Source organism: Nicotiana sylvestris, chromosome 3 (genome assembly GCF_000393655.2).
Source record: "Nicotiana sylvestris chromosome 3, ASM39365v2, whole genome shotgun sequence".
Classification (NCBI taxonomy): Eukaryota; Viridiplantae; Streptophyta; class Magnoliopsida; order Solanales; family Solanaceae; genus Nicotiana; species Nicotiana sylvestris.
The window spans coordinates 127094134-127118204 of NC_091059.1; the positions used below are offsets into that span (position 1 = coordinate 127094134).

The 24071-nt window shown below is 36.9% G+C and overlaps 1 long non-coding RNA gene across 1 annotated transcript; it reads right to left on the minus strand.

Moving 5' to 3' along the window:
• Positions 1-1087: 1087 nt before the first annotated feature.
• LOC104244748 (uncharacterized) lies at positions 1088-3703 on the minus strand. The gene is made up of 2 exons (XR_715567.2): positions 3513-3703; positions 1088-1651 (listed from the first exon to the last, which is right to left on the minus strand). It is a non-coding gene; the product is annotated as an uncharacterized lncRNA (long non-coding RNA).
• Positions 3704-24071: the final 20368 nt, after the last annotated feature.

A 24071-nucleotide genomic window follows, 5' to 3' on the forward strand; every position in this document is an offset into this window, starting at 1 on the left:
GGGTCGGTTGTGCTGATACTACACTCTGCACTATGTGCAGATACTGATACCGGAGCATTTGGACCGTAGTGAGGGTGATGTCTTCAGTCCATTCAGGCGAGCCGAGGTAGTCCTGCAGACGTCCGCGGGCCTTGGTGTCTCCTCCTATATTTTGTCTTTCTGTTTTTACTTATTCAGAGACAAACTTGTGTATTTCCATTCAGACCTTATTTGTAGTATTCTTAGATAGTCCGTGACTTGTGACACCAAATTCTGGGTAGTATTGTACTTCAGATTATGTAGCAGTGTTTGGTTGAACTATTAAGTTTTTCGTCTTCCGCATTTTCGGTTATTTAAATTTATTCCATTATTTAATCACTTAATACTTTGAATTGTTGAGCATGCTTATTAAAAAGGGTAATAAATTTATAAGACTCGGGTTGCCTAGCTTTCACGAGTATGCTCCATCGCGATTCCCGAGGGTGGAAAATCCGGGTCGTGACATTATTATACAAAGATTGCTCTCAACATTGGTGGCCGGAGTGGATTCTCCGATGAGTGGGTGGGGTGTCCTTTTCTTTTTCTTTATTTTTTAATTAAAACTTGGATGGATTATTCATGTGTGACACACACATGTTTAGAAAAAGTGGTAAAACACAGAAGTGGTGTGTCATTGACACACTTCTAAAAGGTTGGGTGTGTAAAAGGTTGATCGTGATAGAGAGATGTGTAACAGAGATTTGGGTATAAGATCAATGGGTAAACTATGTATTTTGCTTGATTTTAGTGCCTGTTAAGACCTGAAATTTAAACAAACTGGGTTGGAACGGCTAGATATTCAAGGCATAAACTTGGAGGGAAGAGAAAACACTAGAGATTAGTTTAAACAATTAGTTTCTTACTGCTCAAATTAGTTGAGTGTTAATTAAGTGAGAGATAGAGTAGTTTAAACAATTAGTTTTATGATTAAGGCCATATAGTGCCTTTCTTAAGGAGTGACAACTTTCAAAAAATCTAGACAAAATGTAAGTTGTAATCCAAGGGAATGCTATATAGTGCCTTTCTTAAGGATGTAATAATTGTAATCTAATTAGCGGGTAGAATAGTATTTCAGTGATAGTCCTTCAAAATTCAAATTCATCCATCAATCACATTTAGAAAGATGCATCAAATCAATGTTTTCGTATAGAAGTAGCAATACAAATAGTTAATGCTTTATATCTGTAAACTGAAGGCGCTTTAAAACATCGTCCTCCCCACCTGCAATTGCAGCTTCTCCTATTGCCGATTATGGTGGCTGCCATTCTCTCCACACTCAAGTTTTTTGCCTCCCTGACAACAGTGCCTGTGCTCTGCAAATATATCAACATCACTACTGAAACTTACAAGTGTTTCTCCAATACTATTCCAACTACGTTAATAAATTGAAGCCAAAAGCCATGGATATAGGCATGAAAAATGTATTAATAACACTTGTTGTGGATACAAGTCTTTTTCTCTACACAAATCCCCAGCATCCATTAAATTCGAATGATGGCTAGCCAATCCATTGCCTTATGTATCTGCTTTCGACCAGTACATTATTGTCATTCTTATTACTCCTACAATTAACCATAGTTATTTTCCATGTGCCTCAAATTCAAAGAGGCGTCCTCCACTGCCACTTCTGCATCTGCATTTGGAATTGATTTTGTTAGCATTTATTTAGAAGCTTAGTGCACATTTATTTAATTTTTTTTTAAAGTAATCTCCGACATCTTTACCCATAATTTGATTAATAATTGTTTAATGAGGAATCAGTGCTCTAACGTTCACTGGGTGTCTGGTGACTGACAGGGTTGCAACCCCAGAGATGATGTATCCCACTCTTTGGCTAACCCCAGCTCCAAACCCGTCCAACAAATACCCTATTTATTTCTCCTTAATTTTAAAAAAAACAATAAGAATTAATTAGGTTTGAATAAAGAGAAAGATTCATGTAATTGATTTTAACTACTTTGTGAATTAAGAATTAGTTGATTGGCTGACGATCTATTGGCACATGAGCAAACGATGTCGACCTATGTCACTACCTAGGTAGTAAACAAGTTTGGATTTGAAGTTATGGGATTTTAATAAGGCTTTACTTTAATTTCACACTGTTGTTTACATCATTTTCAGGCGTGTATGTGTGTGTATATATATATGCAGTCCAGTGCACTAAGCTCCCGTTATGTGCAGGGTCCGAGGAAGAATTTGATCACAAGGATCTATTGTGCGCAAGCTTACCCTGCATTTCTGCAAGCGTATATACATAATGTTAATACACAAATATTCTTAGGCTACTATTTTCGAAGTGTCCAATGACAACACACCACAACCTAATATATTTATAGCTACGAAATCTTAGCTATGAATTTAAAAATCGTAGCTAATACCTAACAATAGCCACAAAAAATTAAATTGGTAAAACTAATTTCTTATTTTTGCTATAATTGCTAACAATCGTAGCAATAATTGCCTAAATAGATTTGTTGCTACAATAAATTGTGGAGCTAACTTATACGTTTTAGCCATGCATTAAAAGTTATTATAGCAATAGTAACCTTTTAGCTACAATAAATTATTTAAATAAAATATTGTAGTTAAAGAAATACATCTGCTTCAGGCTATAAAAATTATGGCAATAGGTAAATGATATAGCCACGAATTTATTGTTATGACATAATATTGTAGCTAATTGTTAATTTTTGCTACGAACGAAAAGTTACTGTAGCAAAAATAACCTTTTAACCATAATAAAATATTTAAAATAAACTATTATAGTTAGATAAATATTTTTGCTTCAAGTTCTAAAAAGAACACTGCAATAGTTGGCTTAATAGCTATAATTATTTGTCATTACAGAATAATCTAGCCACAAATTTATTGTTCTGATAAAATTTCATAGTTAATTATTAGCTTTTGCTGCAAGTTGATACTCGTTATAGTAATAATAACCTTTTAGGCCTATGAAATTATTCAAAACAAAATTTGTAGCTAAATAAGTATTTATGATTCGAATTATAAACAAAAAAAATAGTTAGCTTAAAAAATGAAAATGGTTGCCATGACAAAAATGATGAATATTTTTGATCGATTATGAAAATCTTGACAAGAGTTGTCTAATACTATTAGGTAATGAAATATTAATGTCAAATGTAATGCTTATATTTATCTTATAAGATAGAAAAATAATAATTGTATATGATTAAGGAAGAGAGTAGTGGGTTTAGGAATTGAATTACAAGAACACCAGTCCTGGCCTAGCCACTAATATCAAGGGAAACCTTAAACCACGATGCTCTTCACAACCCTTCAACAGCCACCTGCCTAAACGGGTTAACGAGCACCACCGGTTAGCTTGGGACTAACCAAGGTTTACTGTCGAGACTAGTAACTGCCTGGTCTATATAGTCCTTAACCCAAAACCCCATCGGATTTGATACAGTAGACTCCTAACTACCATAAACATGAATAGCATATAACCATCGAGAACCAAGTCTAACACTTACCTGTTTAACCTGTCATTTAGGCTAACAATATTTCAGATATGGAAGAGGGAATGAGAAGAACAGTACCAGCAGAGAAATCTCTAGTTGTGGCCAAATGACCTTTTTGATTTTATTTCAAACTTGGAAAAATTATTACAGAAGAGGTTCTTTACAAGTAGAGAGATAAACTAGAGAGAAGGCAGAGAGTTCTAGTATTGTCTAACGCTTGCCTCTAACTAAAGAAGAGTGATCCTTATATAATGGATCTGTATACAAACAAACAAAATGAAAAAGTAAAAGTAGCCGACAAGATAATTAAAATGTGGCCAAAAGAAAAACTACATTATTAAAATTGGACAAACTACTTTTATAAAAGTAGATTCCTTCCGATAATGGAGGGACCCCTTACTTTATTAAAGTTGTCTCGGGGACCTATTACTTTATAAAAGTCTTCGTCTTTTTACCCCAATAATCAATCGGTGGGGCATTCTATTTCTTTATGCTTTATCTTTTCCTTTGTCATTTTTCTTGGCAGAAGATGCCTCTGCACTTGCTTTCAACTTGTTGATAAAATCTTCAATTTCTGTATCACTAACTTCCTCTGTATTTGATTGATTTTGGGCTTCTCCGGCTAAACACACATTTTCATTTGAAGTACTGCCAATAGAAACCATAGAGATATTATCTCCAATAGTAGTACCAAGATTTTTTGCTAAATCCTTTTTTATTTCTTCAAAATATGAAGCAAGGATTTCTTTCTGTGAAACAGCTCCCTTCTTCATTTGGAGTCTCTTGCTGATAATTTCCAAAGGACTTAGATCTTCTTCTTCATCCTTTGTATGATCGATCTGTGAATAAGCCTCTATCTTGGCCTGTATTTGTTGTATTAATTCTTCACCATATAACTTTCCTTGTTGATTTGACTGGAGCAATTTGGACCAGAACTTATGATAGAAAAGTCTGTTAAGGCAAGGAATACCTTCACTAGTATAACCTGTCTGTACATCCCATTTCATAATCGAGGGAATAGAAAATTCAATAAAGAAATACATGGTAGCAATACCATTATAAAAAATATGATCTTTTTGGAGAGAAATAAATTTGGGAGATATATCTACCCATTGAGAATATAATCCTTTGAAGAGAGGGTTTAAAATATCTAATGATGGTTCGTACAACTTCCACCATTTGAAAAACCAATTTGGAATTTGTTGTCCGAATAAATTAGGACAAAGTTTTATAAACCAAGAATGTCTTCTCGTAGGATTTTCATATAAGAAAGTCTTATTAAAACTTTCGACATAATCCCAATAATTGAATTTGACCGAAATCTTTTGGTCTGGATGTGTATATTCACGATCTTTGAGTGTGCTGATTCCCCATTCATCAGAAAGTATAACCTTCTTAATTATAATCTTTGAAAAACTATAAGTTTTTCTAGTATTAGCAGGATAGAAATGCTGAATATCTGCAGATCCTGTTGTTGAGAGTATAATCTCATAATGCATTCTGTATTTGTATGCAGGAGTAGCATATGACGCTGCATCAAAGTATCTTGCCATAATTTGCCAAGGATTATCCTTCTATTTAAGGTCAGATTGTTCCAAAAGAATTATTAACCCTTTGGATTCTTTTTGACTATAAGTCTCAAAATTGTCATTAGCATCCTCTGATATAACTGAGGAGTATGTAGGTACATTAGATGATGACGTACCTTCATCTTTTTTGGATTTTATAAAATCCATAAATTCCTTGCATAATGGATGTTCGGTATTACCTTCTGTAACATTAGCGGCTATGAGCCTTTGATTTCCTATTTGGGCAAGAATATTATTCTCTCTGCTATTAGTAGCTGCCCTTCCTTTTCCTCGTTGCCGAGGAGGCTTGTATGTAGGTCACATAATCTGTAGACAAAGTAGTAGAACTTATTAGTTCAGGTATTCTCTAGTAAGAAAATCAGGAAGGGTATTATCAGACCCTTTTTTGTAAATAATTTCAAAATTAAAAGGGGCTAATAAAGCTTGTCACCTTGCAAACATTTGTTTGGAAACATCATGCTTGAAATCTTTATTAAAGATAAATTTAGCAGCCTGACAATCAGTTTTAATAATAAATTTCTGATTATATAAGTCAGTCTGAAATTTCATCACACATTTAACAATAACAAGAATTTCTTTAGCTACAGTTGCATAATTTTTCTGGGAGTTATTCCAGTTACTAGAATAAAATTGAACAAGGTATTCCTGTTTATCTACAGGGGAACATTGTTTCAGTATTCCGCCATAACCAATATCAGAGGCATCATTTTCCACAACTTTTGCCCAAGTAGGATTGGCGAGAGTTAAACATGGGAGGTTATTAACCTTCTGCTTAATTCTCTTGACTGCTTCAGTATGATTGTCAGTCTAAGCTTTAGGATTCTTCTTTAATCTTTCATAAAGAAGAGCAGTGTCTTTAGCAAGGTCCTTTATAAAAGGGGAAATATAATTTAAGCTTCCTAAAAATCTTTAAAGCTGAGTTTTATCAGTAATAATATCGGGGAATTTGGATGCAAATTCAATACTTCTATTAATGAGAATAATCCTACCTTTCTCAATGTTATGACCCAAAAATCTAACAGAAGTTTGAAAAATCATCATTTTCGGTTTTGATATAACTAAACCATTTTGTATAATAATCTTTTTAAATAAATCAAGTTGTTTGAAATGAGATTCTATATTTTTTGAAAATACTAGAATATCATCAATATAAACAATTATGAAATCCGTATAAGGAAGGAAAATATCATTCTTAATTTTTTGAAATTCTGAAGGTGCATTTTTTAAACCAAAGGGCATAACATTCCATTCATACTGACCCATTGGTACATTAAAAGCAGTCTTATATCTATCTGATTTAGATATCTGGATTTGCCAATAACCTGATTTTAAATCAAATTTTGAAAATATAATGGCCTCATGCAATCTATCAAGTAAATCCTTTTTATTAGGAATGATACATCTAATCCATTTTAAAACCTTATTAAGGGGTTTATAATTAATAACTAATCTAGGAACTCCTCGTTCCTGTTCCGCATGTTTATTAACATAAAAAGCATGCAAGACCATTTGGACTTTGATGCTCTAATTAAACCCTTCTGCTTTAATGAATTAATTTCCTTATTGCATAACTCCAAGTAATCGGAGTTCATTTGACAAGGTCGAGCCTTGGTGAGGATATTATCCTCAGAAAAGTCTTCTTCATAAGGAAGGCTTATAATATGCTTCTTCCTACTCCAAAATCGATTCGGATGGTCACCACAAATAGAAGCAGCAAATTGATTCTTGAGAAAATTAATTTTTTCTACTAGCTTAGGATTCTTTAAATCCTGTTCTATAGTAATGGAACAAATTTCATGCTTCAAAAATTCAATTTGATTGGCTTTTGAAGAAATATTATTAGAGATAATTTCATTCAAAAATCTTTGAACTAGCTCAGTTATAAACTCAAAAGTGATACTTTTACTATTATAAGTACCTGTAAAGCTTTTTATATCCCAATATAAAAACGGCATTAATTTTATAAAAAAATGGGACACCAAGTATAACGTCACGTTCAATATCTTTTACCAAAACAAAGCTTTCTGGTATACAAACATCTTGTTGGCAAATATAGGCCCTAGGCAATTTATTTGAAATGCCCATTGCACCCCACTAGCATTTTTCAAGCGATGAGTGGTTTTATAAAAATATCTAGAGGGTATTACCCCTTCTTTCACGCAATTCAAATATGTTCCACTATCAAATAAAGCAATAAACTCTTTTTTGAAATAATAATCAATTAAAAGAGTTATTTTTATTAAAAACTTTTGAGTGATAGAATATTGTAATTTTTCTAAAAATTCATCTTCAGGAAAATCCATTGCTGCAAGTAAAGTATTAGCAGTTCTTTCTGCAGAAGAACTAACAATATTATCTAATTCAGCAATTTTTATCCTGGGGTCTGTATTAATAACTCCAGATTTTTCGAATTTGAAATTCTCTCATCCAAAGCTACATTTGAAGCTTTTAATTCAGAGATTTCTTTCTTGAGATGATTTATCTCAATACTTAAATCTTGGACTGTAGCTAGTCTTTCAGGTTGAGACCTGTTTTTCACCATCTTCCTTATTTCAGACATGGTGTAAGGTCCTTTTTAAGATGGAATTTCTTCCGTCTCTGTTCCTACTTCTGAACTTGTAGGAAGCTGATCTATAAGTTGGGACCTTATTACAGGGTCTTTGATAACCCTTAGAAGATCAATTAAATTGTCATTAGAAATAACATTGATCTGTAAGTCTCTGAATTGGGAGTATATATTAAAGAGGTCATCATCAGTATTACAACAATGATTTGAGCATTGTCCCTTATTACAGGATTCTTGCTCATCTTCAGAAGATGAAGTATAACTTTCTTCATGAAGGACCCTTAGGTCGTCACTGGTTGAAGAATCATCTTCATCAGTGTCAGATATTTCTGGGGAAGAATTTAGAAGGATCTTATATAAAGAATCTTTGATACTATCGTCTAAATCCAGCTCCTTAATTTTATCCTTGATTTTGCAATCCTTTGTATAGTAGCCTACTCTACCGCATTTGTAACAGGCCTGAGGGTTCTTTGATTTAACAAAACCCTTTCTGGCTTTATGAACAGCCTTTCTTCGTAGGGTTTTTTCACGCCGTTTCTTCGACGAACCCTTTCGTTTCTTGAGATCCTTTTTATGGGATTTTTTCTTCTTATAAGATATATCAATGGAGAATTAATCACAGAATTCACCCAATTGTTGTCTCTCAGTGAGACGATGTTTCTTAATTTGCTGGTTTAGCTTGATTTTATTACACAGAGCTAAGCCTTCCTAAGTGCATACACTGAAGAGTTTTCCATATGAGTAATTATTATAATCAATACTCATTCCTATGTCTCTAAGGACTTTACGAATCCTTTCAGCAAATAAGGGAGGGAGTCCATCTATAAACTTAGACTTCCAATGAGTACTATTACTCTTTGGAAATTCCATCACTCTGGATAAGAAAACATCTTTATACCATCTAAAAGATGTGAGGGTTTTACACCTCAAATTCTGGAGCATTGTCCTAATGGTCTCACTATTATCAGACCATCTTCCAGAAAAGTGTTCAATGATATTCATGACCAAAGAATAGACTGAGTTCTGAACAATCTTATCATCTTCAGTCTTGGTTGCATGCATTATTTGAAAGCGCTGGTCTTGGATGAGATAATTATCCCACCAGCCTTTCAGTTGACCAGTAAATCCGGCAATAATCATTTCTGTAATTGCCCTATCTGTATTCTTATTAACTTTACAGATAGTACTGTACATAAGCATTCTATGTACTGTCGTATAAATTTGCCTTTCGGCAAGACCATGAGTTACTGTCTCGTGAGTTACTGTCTCGTTTGTCCCATTTTCTGCTTCCTCATGTTTCATTACCGGTATTGGGTGCATTAGAATTTATTTGGAGCGATTTTGATAAGAAATGAGACATTTAGTCTCTTTTAAGAAGGTTTAAGTTGGAAAAGTCAACCGGACATTGACTTATGAGTTAGAGGGCTCGGATGTGAATTTCGACGGTTCGGTTAGTTCCGGAGGTGATTTGTGACTTAGGAGCAAGACCAGAAGTAATTTTGGAGGTCCGGTGTTGAATTAGGCTTGAATTGGCGAAGTTAGTATTTTAGCGAATTCCGGTTGATAGGTGAGATTTTGATCTGGTTGTCGGAATGAAATTCTGAGAGTTGTTGTAGCTTCATTGTGTCATTTGGGATATGTCTGCAAAATTTCAAGTAATTCGGACATCATTTGGTCGGGTTTTTGATCGAATGTATGTTTTAGAAGTTTTAAAAAGAACTTAGGCTTGAATTCGATATAATTTGATGATTTTGGAGTTAGTTGAGGTGTTTTGACGATTGGAGCAAGTTTGGATAATGTTTTAAGACATTTTGGTGCTTTTAGTTGAGGTCTCGGGGGCCTCGGGTGTATTTCGGAAGGTTAACGGATCGATTTAGGCACGAAAAAAATAAAAGTTGCTGCATTTTTTTATAGCACTGTGAACAGTAGTTATGAACAGTGCCCCGTAACAGTATCCGTGAACAGTGCCGTGAACAGTACCACCGTAACACTATCCGTGAATAGTGCCGTGAACAATACCCACGTAACAGTACCCGTAATAGTATCTGTGAACATTACCCCGTGAACAGTAACACGAGTGAACAGTAATTCCGAAAAATTCTGGGCAGAATGTTTACATTTCATTCGCGAAAAACACCCCATTTCTCCACCATTTTTAGTCATTTTGAGAGCTTTTGGACGGGGATTGAAGGGAGTTTCAACTAAGATCGATTGGAGGTAAGTTTTATGAGTTAAATACATGATTTTATTGAAGAATCATCCTAGAAATCCATGAAAACATAGCCAAATTATAAGAAATTAGGGTTTGAGATTGAAATTCTAAATTTGGGATTTGACGTGCCAAATGGACTCCGATTCTTGTGAATTTGGTATGTATAGACTCGTGGCGAGATAAGGAACATTTTAATGTAAAAATTTCTGGATTTCAAGACGTGGGCCCGGGGCTCGGGTTTTGCAAATTTCGTAATTTTTGATATTTTTCGAGTCTTTTCGATTGGGTTATATTCCCTTAGCCTATTGTGATGTATTCATTGTGGTTTTGGCCTGATTTGACGTGCGAGGAGGTCGATACGAAAGAAAAGGGCATCGCGGAGTAGTATTGGCTGGCTAGAGGTGAGTAATAGATGTAAATGATGTCCTGAGGGTTTGAAACCCCAGAAATTCACATCGTAACGCTATATTGAGGTGACTTGCACGCCGGATAACGGGCGTGGGGTAGAGCACCGTTGGGGATTGTGACTTGGTCCGTCCTGAGAGATATTTTACTACATTTTTGGTTGATACATATACTTTATTATTGTGAATTGGGCTTGTTTCCATGCTTGGGGCCTTGTGCCGACCTGTAGAACCCTTAGGGGTTTTTGACTGGTTTTCCTCACTTATTTTGTTTAAGAATTTATATCCTCAGTCATGTTTCCAATTGTAGGCTTCTTGCCAATTATTTGAATCCTTCAAGGATTGATATCACTGCTTTCGCATATTTTGCATATCATTTGACCTCAGTCCAAGGTTTTAAATACTGTTTTGCAAACTCAGCCATCTTTCTAAGATTTGAAAACTTAAATGATATTTCGGGCTGAGAACTACTGTTTTACAAATGCCCAAGGGGCTTATGATGATTTCTGGACTGAGAATGGATCGGGTTGCGCGCCGCAACAGTGTTATATTGATATTGAGGCCGAGATCCTGGTTGATTACATTGATATTAAGGCCGAGAGCCTGGTTGATTACATTGATATTGAGGCTGAGAGCCTGAGTGATTATACTGAGATTGATATGAGGCCGAGGGCCTAGATTTGATGCCACGAGATGGCTTGATATTGTGCTTGGGCTGTAGGAGCCCCTCTAGAGTCTGTACAAACCCCCAGTGAGCGCCGTCGACGATAAATAAATATGGATGGCTCGGGCTGCACGTCGCAGTGGGTACCAGAGGGTAGCGTCATATGCATTGCATTGCACTCATGCATTTATTCTTTAACTGTATTATCTGCTATAATAATTATGTGCTCTTATTTCATTGACTGGTTGCTTTATACTGTTCTGAGCCCGAGGGGAAGATTTCTACTTATTATTTTGATATTGAGCCCGAGGGGCAGATTTCTAATTATTGTTTTGATATTGAGCCCTAGGGGCAGATTTCTACTTATTATTTTGATACTGAGCTCGAGGGGCAGATTTCTAGTTATTATTTTGATATTGAGCCCGAGGGGCAGATTTCTCCTTGTTGTTTTGATATTGAGCCCGAGGGGCAGATTTCTACTCGTCATTTTACTGCCAAATTACCCATTTTACTGGTTTAAAAGAAATTTCACATGATGTTTCACTGAATTGTTATTTTAAATGATTTCACTGCTTCTGTATAGAATGTTGTGTGCCTTGTAAGCACGTGATTTTTGACCCTCCCCGAGAATTTTCACATTTTTAGCGTGAATATGTGAAATTGGGTCTAGTATAGCTATTTTAACTATTTTTACTTTATTTCGTTGCAAAAAGAAAATTTCAAAAAAATATATATAAATTTTAGTTTATGTATTTCTCATAAACTTGAAAAATACAAAAATTGCACTTTATTTTTGTACCTTATATAATTTCGAAAAAATACAAAAATAATAATTCTATTAAAGTTTTATAGGCATTTTTAACTTTGAAAAAATACAAAAATATTACCTCATATTTTATCTTAATATTTTAAAACGAAAATTACAAAAAAAAAATAATATAGTTTTATTAATATTTTGTAGCTATTTTAAACCTTGAAAAATATTTAAAAAGATATAGTTTTGTTTAAATACTAGTCTTATTTTTGGTAGTTATTTTGCTTACATAGGACTAGTTAAGCAACGTGTTCCTATTTCTCGGGTCCGGGCAAAAGAATAATATTCGGGTTTAAACTACCCGGTTTTAGGCCTAATTTTCGGACCTAGCCCATAATAAACAGTGTCCAGGACACATGGGGAACCCCACCACGCGTGGGGGACATATGCCTTGAACCCCACCACGCGTGGGCTCATTTTTCATGGCAAACCATGCCAAATACACGGACATTTTTTGAAAAAAGAGTACTGTTTCATCATCTTCTTAAAAAGAAGAAAGAAAGGAAACCTGCAAAAGAAAAAAGGACGAACGAAGAGGACTCTGGGGAATATTTTGAAAGAGGGTACTGTTTCATCTTCTTCTACACATGAAGAAGAAGCAGGAACCCTACTAAACGAAGCTCCCTCATCCCTTCCGGTCACCTCAACGCCCAAAACCTCCATCGTCGACCGCCCGTCACCTTCCCCGGCACCCCCACTGCCCATAACCACCAGATCCCCTCCCTCGTCACCACTGTTCCTCCGTCTTCTTTGAGGAAACGAAACAAAAAAAAAACCTACTGCAAAAACGATCGAGCTCCCCTCTCCTCGTCATCACTGTTCGCAACCTTCTTCCTCATCGTTACGACCACCAGTCCAAAACCAACAACCCGTCAGCCACCTTCCTCGTCGGAACTCCATCGTCGAAAACGACCAACGAACCAGAAAACCCTACCTTCAAAAAACTCCATTTCCGGACCACCCCAAACGGAAAAAACCAGTCGACCTCCATCACCGGCAACCACCCCTCCTCCTCCTAAGCTTCCCACCGGAATAACCAGACGACGTCAACCTCCCAGCTGCCCAAACAACCCACCCTACTGTCGCAACCAACGCCCTCGTCATTTTCCAGTCGACAACCATCACCCCGTCACCATTAAACACTGCCCGTCGACTCCCACAATCGTCGACTAAACAGTCCGTCAGCTTCACGCCACTAGTTGAGCCGGAGTTCATGGAGGTGAGCTGCTCGACCTTGTGTTGAAGTCGAGTTCCAGTCCAAAGCCCAAAAGCTGAGTCGAGGTCCGGTCCGTCGAATTTGTTCCGGGGTTTTCGTTGTTGTGCCTTGTTCAGTGAAGTCCGGTTCGAGTTCCGTAGGAAGCACTGTTTGTCGTTCTAGGATTGTCGAGGTTCGAAGGTTGGTGTTCTTCGTCCTTTGTCTCATTTCATTCATTTTGCATATTATGGTTCAAGGCAATAAATGAGAATATTCAATATATATGAATGTCAACAATGCAATTTTTGTTGTTATGTTAAAAATGTTTATTCTATGTTTAGTTACTGCATGCTTAAAGTAAATGTGAGCATATGAACGAAGTTATTCTATTTTTTTCATTTTTACCCTGGATATTATTACCTGTTAGAATCGTTGTTTTTTTTGTTTGACCTCGGATGATTTCATGGGTAGAAAATCGTAATTGCTTTAAGTTTGCCCTCAAATAAATAAATAAAAAAAAAACGAGACTAGCTTCACCAAATAAAAATGTATGGATTGCGAAGCCCTCACAAAATATATGTCTTAAATACTTAGATTCCGGGGCGGGCCGTTTAGCAAATTTCACGGCCCTACCCCAAATAATAATGCGCTAGTTGTTGTAGGCGCGCCTTTAATAATGTTATCTCCCTAAACTCGGGTGCACATTTATGTGACCCAAATCCAAATCTCAACGGAGTCGAAATATGTCTCTAGTCACGGGCGCATTGATTGTGGCGTGGCCCGAGATGCATTTTCATGACGTTGCAAATTCTTTTTAAAAAAAAATAAGAATGAGATGAGCCTCGCCGAATAAAAACACAAATTGCGGGGCCCTCAGTAAATACTTGTTTAAAATTACTTAGAATTCAGGAGGGTCGTTTAGCGAATTTCACGGCCTCCGCAAAATAATAACGCGATAGTCTCTTTAGGCGCGCGTTTAATAATTTACTTTCTTAAACTCGGGTGTGCATTTCATGCGACCCAAATCCAAATCTCAAAACATCAAATAAAATGCGTTCCGGATTGTGGGTGCATTTCATGTGACGCAGTCCAAAGACGTGTTTTAAGCGATGTTCACATTCTTGTAAAAACAATAATAATAAAGCGGTTAAAAGTTAAAATTTGCACATAAGTTCATATTTGTATAAAATCAGATAATCAAGCCGAATATAACAATTGAGCGACCGTGCTAGAACCACGGAACTCGGGAATGCCTAACACCTTCTCCCGGGTTAACAGAATTCCTTATCCGGATTTCTGGTACGCAGACTATAATATAGAGTCATTATTTTCCTCGATTCGGGATTAAAATTGGTGACTTGGGACACCCTAAATCTCCCAAGTGGCGACTCTGAAATAATTAAACCAATCCCGTTTCGATTGTCCTTTAATTGGAAAAACTCCCTTGCGCCCCCCCGGGCGCGGAAAAAGGAGGTGTGACAGCTCTGGCGACTCTGCTGGGGATTTTGGACCCAGAACCACTGGTTCAGGGTTAAGAATTCGAGCTTAGTGTAATTGTTATTATTTGGCTTTATTTATTATCTGATTTTATTACATGTTTTGAGCCTAATGTGCTAAATGCTGCTTTTACTGCTTTGATATTGTTTGAACTGTACATATAAATTGTGCCGAAACCCTTCTCTTCTCTCTTGAGGAGCGCACGCTGGTCGTGGCTTCTTTCTGTTAGTGTCATATGCCAAAATAGAACGAGGATTCGGAGGAGTTGCAAAATCGGATGGCCTTTTGGTTACCGGTACACAGCTCCCATCCTTGGCTCGAGTTGTCCGCTCGGGTAAGCCAGGTCTAGAACAAATACCCAGGTTATGAACTTAGTATAACAAAGCCACATGTCGGATCCCTAGTAGGAACGTTTATTTGCATCATGTGCATTTGACTTAGGGGACTCAACACAGGGGTTGGGTCCGTCTAGGACAAGCAACCTGAAAATAATAGACCATCTTTGGCATCCTATGTGCTACATGTTATATTTATTCAAGGGTGAATGAGTCATTTGGCGGACCAATGATATTTGCGGACAAATGACACTTCTTATCATGCTGATCACGTTAAATAAGAAAGTTGCACGATTTTTTTATTAAGCATGCTATTATATTAATCAAAGCATGGGGAACATTTGTGGAATCCAAGAAGCCTTGGAATTCCCTATGTCCCCCACGCTTGCTTTTTGGGAAAGCACATGGGGAACATTTGTGGAATCCAAGAAGTCTTGGAATTCCCATATGTCCCCCACGCTTCATATGTTGGGAAAAGCGCATGGGGAGCATTTGCGGAATCCAAGAAGTCTTGGAAATCGTTATGTCTCCCATGCCACATTTTTGAAAGAAATAATAAATATAAAAAATAAAATTACAAATAAAAACAAAGCAAGAAAATCCAAATTTTTTTTTATGTTGTCATCATTTTCCACATATAAGAAAATCGTGAAAAAAGGAGAAAATAACAGCATAGAAGTCCTAGTAGAGTCGAAACTCTGACGAAATTTTGAAAATGAAAAAATGTCTTGTTAGTTTGTTATATTGAAAGCAAAGGAAAAATAAATAAAAAAAAAGGATCATCATTGTTCTGTCTGTTTTTTTTTTTAAATATTAAAGAAAATAGTTTGTTTTGCCATTAAATGAAAATAAAAAAGCATCTGTTTTTTTTTTAAAAAAAAAATAATAATAATAAAAAAATGTTTTATTTATTTTACTTTGTTTGTCTATGAAAATGGCAGAAATAAAAATAAAAAGAGTCCGGCGTTGAATGTGATTTTATTACTTGTTCCAAAAATAAGTATATATATAATCCAAAAAAAATTCAAAAGAAAGTTCAAAATTCAACAAGATAAAATAGATAAATAAAAATCCAAAAATATTTTGATTCTTCTTTAGAAAATTCAAAATCCAAAAAAAATATTTTGAGAAGCATTTCTTTTATTAAAAGCAAAATTCCGAAAAAATATTTTCTTCTTCTTCTTTAGAATAAAAAAAAAGAGCAAATGAAAATTCAAAATATATCTTAGAAGTGTTTCTTTTAAAAAAGAAAATCAATAAAAAAAATGCTTCCTTTCTTCTTTTAAAGTAGTTCTTGTGACCGAACTACGCGGGTTTGATTCTCACCGGGTGTGAGATACGTAGGCAACCCTCATAGGGTCCAACCCCACCTTCTCAAAAAAGAAGGAATGTTTTATGTTTTCGTTAATTCGTTTGTTATGAGTGAAAATAATAGTCTATTTGATTGTTGTGAAAAAAAGAATAATACTAAAAATAGAAAATGGAAAAGGGTCTTCTCAAAAATAGTTTATTTGCCCGAACTACGCGGGTTTGATTCTCACCGGATGTGAGATACGTAGGCAACCCTCATCGGGTCCAACCCCACCTTTTGCTAAAAAAGCCAAAAGCAAACAAATAATGAAAAACATGTCGAATTATAAAAGAGTCGTAAATAAGTCAGGTGATGTTGTTTTGTCATGAGTAGCCGAATGTTCCTGAAAGGGACGCCGGAAGGCTGACTTTGCATAAATAGCCACCTTCGGGTCATGTTTAGAATTTTTGGTCTAAGTTGACCCACACAGCCTTATAAATCTTCGTCCCCGAGGCGCTGAAGGGCCGTGTTTACAACGCCAAGTTTTTTTATTGTAATTTTGAAAAGAAAAAAATCAAAGAGTCAGCGGTCATGTGAATACCGTCTTTTGTCATAATAAGCCGAGCCAGCTTCGGCCGCGTCTTAAACCGTTCTTGCCGAAATAGCCTTAGAGTATCTTTCAGTTGTCGAAAGGTTATTTTCGTAAAAGAATGGACAAGTTTTAAAGTGTCAAAATAATCCTCCCCGGCCTCAAAATTCATGTGAAAATTGGAAGGGGCCACATTTGCAAAAAATAACCATTTGGTTGCATTTGTCGAACAGAGAAAGGGAGCTGGAATTTTGTTTTTAAGTCTACCAATCTTTTGATTAGAACATGCGGGTTGTTTAATTTTCAAGCTGGTGGGTAATCTTTAAATCCTTGAAACCCAGTTTGTTTTAAATTTTTTTTAAAAAAAATGTGTGTTTAGTGTTGTTTATCTTTTATTGGTCCGAATTACGCAAGGTCTGATTCATGCGGGGTCATGATACGTAGGCAATCTCCATAAGATTCGACCACAATGAAAAAAAAATTGAAAAAAAATTGAAAAAAAAATCGAAAACATCGAAAAAGAAAAAGAAAAAAAGATGTTGTTAATAATGAGGACCGACTGAGTCCATTCTAACCTGTTTGTTTCGCAAATAAAGTTAAGGTGGTTGGTTTGTGGTAAGCCGGACAATGACACCCAGAATCCTTTATTTGCACCTCATGATGCACACTCTGCGAGGATCAGGCCTGATGACAGAAGCACTCGAATCCTGTTGGAAACTTGTTGACGGAGATATGGAAGCTGGCAATGGTCATTGCAATACTAATGCAAAGCTCAGTGGCTACGATGCCAAGTTTGATAAAATGGGAGGACGCTCCGTTCCTTGGTTAACAAGAAAGAAGCAGTTGGTGGCTTATTTTGTTGTCATTCCTGTTTGTTCGGATTATTAGGATTGTAATTCGGATTTTGTTTTGTGTCAATATCTTTCCGCTTATCTTTCCGTTTTGTCATAGCGGTTTGTTTAAGTTTTGTCCAGGTTGTTTAGGATTTTATTTCGTTTGTTTGTTATTCAAACCATTTCACCGGTAGTCTAGCACAAAATCCAATCTTTTATTATTTCTATTCACCTTTTTGTTTAGTCTTTTTATCATTTTCGTTCAATGCCGATTCTAGGGACATGACGTGCGCACACACTTTGGGCCTAGTCTTTAAAGTTAATCATAAAACCCTGGAAAGGCGATCAGACCATTTAAAGGAAATAAAGACGGTTTGAGATTATTCAAAGCCCGAGTCATGTGGAACTGGGGCAAGTTAAACACAAAGAAAACCGTTAAAGAAAGATTCGCCTAAATTGGCATGAGGGTCGTTCATAATAATGAGAATGAGAGTGTCACCCAACGGTGCTTTAGAAATGACAAAGGAAGAATGAAACGTTTAACATAATTGTCAAGTCCAGCACCATCAGAAGAGACTACAAATTTAAATTGTGTTGTTTGCACTTGGCATGTTTGAAGACTGAAATGACGAAGGCATTTTGTTCTGCTACCTAAACACTTTATCCTTCGTTACCCCTTTTGAGCCTTGTTTATTTTTTCTTTCATACCCCTCATTCGGAATCAGTAAGCAACGACTAGAAGATGCGAACATGGAAGATTAAAAAAAAAAAAAAAAAACGAAAAAGAGAAAAATGAAAGAAGAAAAAAAGAAAAGAAAAGAAAAAAACAAACAAAAGAAAGTCGGAATGAAAAGAGGAATTGGGAACTACGTTTGACCTGATTCCTCAAAGAGGATACGTAGGCGCTTCACGGCTCGGTCATAGTTTTGAAAAATGAAAAAAAAACAATTAAAATATCCCCAAGCAAGAAACTGGGGCAAAAGTTGCGTTTGTTGTAAATAAATCTAATTCCGAAGGTTGTAATTAATAACCCAAAAATTAATGCATTTTTGAGCCTTTAATACCCTTTCTTTCTAGCCCTATCCAAAACCCACATTACGGTCCAAAGAAAGACCTTCCGATCATTCTTCAAAAGATGTCAAGTCAGACTAATGAAGAGTCTTGCCGGTGAGCATAACATTCTGTCCCACAGCAAAAGGGACTCTAATCTCCAGCAGAAAGAGTCATACCGGCGACACTCCAAATCCCCAGCTGGAAAGTGATACAAATGAGAGAGTCTTATCGGTGAAAACCTTCACAGGCACCATAAGACGATGAAAGCTGAGAGAAAAGCCAAAAATGAGAGAGACTTGATAGTGAAAACCCTTCGGGCACTGCAAGTCGAATAAGATCAAGAATCAGATGGGGAATCACCAATTGAAGATCTTGAAAGATGATTGACGGTAAAGGATAGGCCACATACGCATGTCATGGCCATTAGAGTCGGTATCTGCATTTGATATATTTTTATTTATAGTTCTTTTGTAAAAGAGTCATCGTTTCCTTTGTCTTTTATTTTGTTTCTGTTATCTTTCTCCTTTCATAAAAAATTTCCCCAATAGAGTCTGTCCGGTCAGAACAAGTATGAAATGACTTCAAAATATGCCATCAGCTTTCCAAGATGAGATCTGACTAGTATATCCAAATGGTATAGTCAGCAAGGAACAAGCGCGAGGCCAGTGTCAAAAAAGATATCCCCAGCAAAGGGAATTGACAAAAGGATTGACGAGCGTCAAGAGAGATATCCTTGCCAAAACCAAGGTTATAAACCTCAAAGGCCAAGGCCCATGAACAGAGCAAGGAGAGCGGCGAGCATGATTTGGCGAAATCCATACTAGACTAAAAGGTTGGGGAAATGTCGGTTTCCGAGCTATGCCACAAAAGAAGAGGGATAACCCCAGCAGAAAGGGATTGTACCCAGCAAATAAAATCGTCCCCAACAAGTTGTGCAACGCAAAGCAAAGAAGGAAAAAGGAAAAGCCATCCCGTTAGGAGTATCACAACCAACCACCATGTTTTAAACTAACAATTTTGTTTGATTTGAAACAGGTAAAGGAAATAGCATTGATGCCAGAACTGCGTGCCACAAGGGATATTATCAAACTGGGGCAGAAAATTTTCCTTCCATTTAGAAAATTTTCTGGAAGTCAGGTACCCCAGCTGATAACATTTTACCCCCAATAGGTAAGTAAATCAAGGGAGGTAGTCTTTGAAGGAAGAAGCTATGCAAAAACAAAACAAAAACAAAAAAGGGCTTAAAAAAAATAAATAAAAAAATAATAATAAAAATGGGGAAGGTAGAAAAGGAAAATTCATCCCAATCCCCAGCAAGTATTCGAGGTAAGACATTTTCAAGTCTTAAGGATATTTTGGGTTCATCCGCCCTCAAATAGGATATGTTGGGTTCATCCGCCCTCAAATAGGATATGTTGGGTTCATCCGCCCTCAAATAGGATCTGTTGGGTTAATCCGCCCTCAAATAGGATCTGTCGGGTTCATCCGCCCTCAAATAGGATCTGTCGGGTTCATCCGCCCTCAAATAGGATCTGTCGGGTTCATCCGCCCTCAAATAGGATCTGTCGGGTTCATCCGCCCTCAAATAGGATCTGTCGGGTTCATCCGCCCTCAAATAGGATCTGTTGGGTTCATCCGCCCTCAAATAGGATATGTTGGGTTCATCCGCCCTCAAATAGGATATGTTGGGTTCATCCGCCCTCGAATAGGATATTTTGGGTTCATCCGCCCTCAAATAGGATCTGTCGGGTTCATCCGCCCTCAAATAGGATCTGTCGGGTTCATCCGCCCTCAAATAGGATATGTTGGGTTCATCCGCCCTCAAATAGGATATGTTGGGTTCATCCGCCCTCAAATAGGATCTGTCGGGTTCATCCGCCCTCAAATAGGATATGTTGGGTTCATCCGCCCTCAAATAGGATCTGTCGGGTTCATCCGCCCTCAAATAGGATATTTTGGGTTCATCCGCCCTCAAACAGGATATGTCGGGTTCATCCGCCCTCAAATAGGATCTTATTTTCAAAGTTATTGTTGAAGACAGGCGCCCACCTGAATAACAAGAGGAATACATTTTGTCTTTTCATTTCTGTTCTGGGTCACCCACCAGTATAATGCGGGAATACATTTCTGTCTTTTCATTTCTGTTCTAGGTCACCCACCAGTATAATACGGGCATATCATTTTTCATATCTTTACAACCAGGCGCCCACCTGTATAACGAGAGGAATACTTTCAGTCTTTGCATTTCATGTACTAGGCGCCCACCTGTATAACGAGAGGAATACATTTCAGTCTTTTTTTACTTTCAAGTGTTGAAATTGGGAGCCCGCCCAGATAACAGAGGCATAAATTCAGTCTTTTTATTTTTAAGTGTCGAAGTTGGGAGCCCGCCCAGATAATAGAGGCATACTTTCAGTCTTTTATTTTAAGTGTTGAAATTGGGAGCCCGCCCAGATAATAGAGGCATACATTCAGTCTTTTATTTTAAGTGTTGAAATTGGGAGCCCGCCCAGATAACAGAGGCATACATTCAGTCTTTTTATTTTTTAAGTGTTGAAATTGGGAGCCCGCCCAGATAACAGAGGCATACATTCAGTTTTTACTTTCAAGTGTTGAAATTGGGAGCCCGCCCATAATAACAGAGGAATACATTCAGTCTTTAATTTTAAGTGTTGAAATTGGGAGCCCGCCCAGATAACAGAGGCATACATTCAGTTTTTACTTTCAAGTGTTGAAATTGGGAGCCCGCCCATAATAACAGAGGAATACATTCAGTTTTTATTTTTTAAGTGTTGAAATTGGGAGCCCGCCCAGATAACAGAGGCATACATTCAGTTTTTACTTTCAAGTGTTGAAATTGGGAGCCCGCCCATAATAACAGAGGAATACATTCAGTCTTTAATTTTAAGTGTTGAAATTGGGAGCCCGCCCAGATAACAGAGGCATACATTCAGTCTTTTATTTCAAGTGTTGAAATTGGGAGCCCGCCCAGATAATAGAGGCATACATTCCACGTCTTTACCCATAGGAGATGCATTTCCTCCTAAGTTTTAGTTTTACCCATAGGAGATGCATTTCCTCCTAGGTTTGTTCAGTTTTACCCATAGGAGATGCATTTCCTCCTAAGTTCAGTTTTACTATAGGAGACGCACTTCCTAAATTCAAGTTCTACCAATAGGAGACGCACTTCCTAAAAATATTTCACCAGTAGGAGACGCACTTCCTAAGCAAGTTTCACCAGTAGGAGACGCACTTCCTAAAAATATTTCACCAGTAGGAGACGCACTTCCTAAGCAAGTTTTATCAGTAGGAGACGCACTTCCTAAGATCAGTTTCACCATAGGAGACGCACTTCCTAAGTTTCAGTTTCACCAATAGGAGATGCACTTCCTAAGATATGTTTCACCATAGGAGACGCACTTCCTAAAGTTCAGTTTCACCATAGGAGACGCACTTCCTAAAAAGTTTCACCAGTAGGAGACGCACTTCCTAAAGTTTAGTTTTACCCCTAGGAGACGCACTTCCTAAGTTTAATTCCATGCACAGGAAACGCACTTCCTGAATTAAGTTTTCATTATTAGGAGACACACTTCCTAGTCTGGTTCACTCAGGTTATACTTTTGCTTTAGGGGACACACTCCCGAGTTTGGCTTTTTAGATTATATTTTATTTCAGGAGACGCACTTCCGGAATTGAGATTTCACCCCTAGGAGATGCACTTCCTAGTTTGATTCATTTTAAGTTCGACCATAGGAGACACAATTCCTAGTCCAGTTTTTTGAAGTTTACCCGTAGGAGACGCACTTCCTAATCGAGATTTTATTCATAGGAGACACACTTCCTAGTTCTAGTCACTGAAGTTTTCACCCTTAGGAGACGCACTTCCTAGTTTAGCTCATTCCGATTCAACCATAGAAGACACACTTTCTAGTTTGAGTCATTGAGGTTTTTATTTTAGCAGACACATTTGCTAGCAAGAGTTTTGGTTTTACTCATAGGAGATGCACATCCTAGCCTAGTCTTTAGTTTACTCTCATCATTGCATCAGTAGTGTAAGTGAGTTACGATTTTGCTAACGACTCACAAATCTTCCCAGTACAAACTGGGTTAGAAAAGTTTGTTTGTTTTGTTTGTGTTGATTGTCAGGGACCCGCCTGTAGAACGGAGGTTGTTGCGTGTCGAAGATAGAAGAAGTCAGGAGTCCGCCTGTAGAACGGGGAAACATTTTTTCAAGATCAAGCAGTGACCCACTGGAAAGCAGAAGGTTACAACAAAAATCCCCAGCATTCAATCCAAGATAGAAGCAACAAGAAGCTCGCCCCAAGAATGCAAGTCCACAGTCTGGGATGATCAACATAAGCTGGTCACCAAAAAAAAACAAAAAAAAAACAAGAAGAAAAAGAGAAAAAAAAGAAAAAAAGAAAAAGAACCCAAATTACGGAAGTGGAGAACAAATGTGGTCTGCTCAAGAACTAGCACCTACAACTAGCAAGTATCAAGGTTCAGATCCAAAGTCTGTATGAAGCACCATTCAAGACTCAAGACCAAGTTTCAGAAGACTTAAGAGATAGGAATCCTTGTAACTAGTAGCTGATAGGCTTAGTTAGTCTTTTTCAGTTTTCATTTTTGTTGTAATGACAGGACCGCGGACCGGAACCTCGACGGAACGGCACCTCGATCGGCTCTCCACCTCGGTACACTTCACTATCTCTCTCATTCCCGAACTACACGTGGCCTGATTCCTGTATAACCAAGGATATGTAGGCAGCTCAGATACCAGGGCTCGGTCACATTCCCTCCCTTTCCTTAAGTGTAGTCCGTCCAAGTAATGGTCGGGTCAAAAACACGTCTAGTCGTTCTTTGTCGGAAAACTCTTCGTGTTTCCAGTCAAAGAGGGGCAGCTGTAAGCACGTGATTTTTGACCCTCCCCGAGAATTTTCACATTTTTAGCGTGAATATGTGAAATTGGGTCTAGTATAGCTATTTTAACTATTTTTACTTTATTTCGTTGCAAAAAGAAAATTTCAAAAAAATATATAAATTTTAGTTTATGTATTTCTCATAAACTTGAAAAATACAAAAATTGCACTTTATTTTTGTACCTTATATAATTTCGAAAAAATACAAAAATAATAATTCTATTAAAGTTTTATAGGCATTTTTAACTTTGAAAAAATACAAAAATATTACCTCATATTTTATCTTAATATTTTAAAACGAAAATTACAAAAAAAAATATAGTTTTATTAATATTTTGTAGCTATTTTAAACCTTGAAAAATATTTAAAAAGATATAGTTTTGTTTAAATACTAGTCTTATTTTTGGTAGTTATTTTGCTTACATAGGACTAGTTAAGCAACGTGTTCCTATTTCTCGGGTCCGGGCAAAAGAATAATATTCGGGTTTAAACTACCCGGTTTTAGGCCTAATTTTCGGACCTAGCCCATAATAAACCGTGTCCAGGACACGTGGGGAACCCCACCACGCGTGGGGGACATATGCCTCGAACCCCACCACGCGTGGGGCTC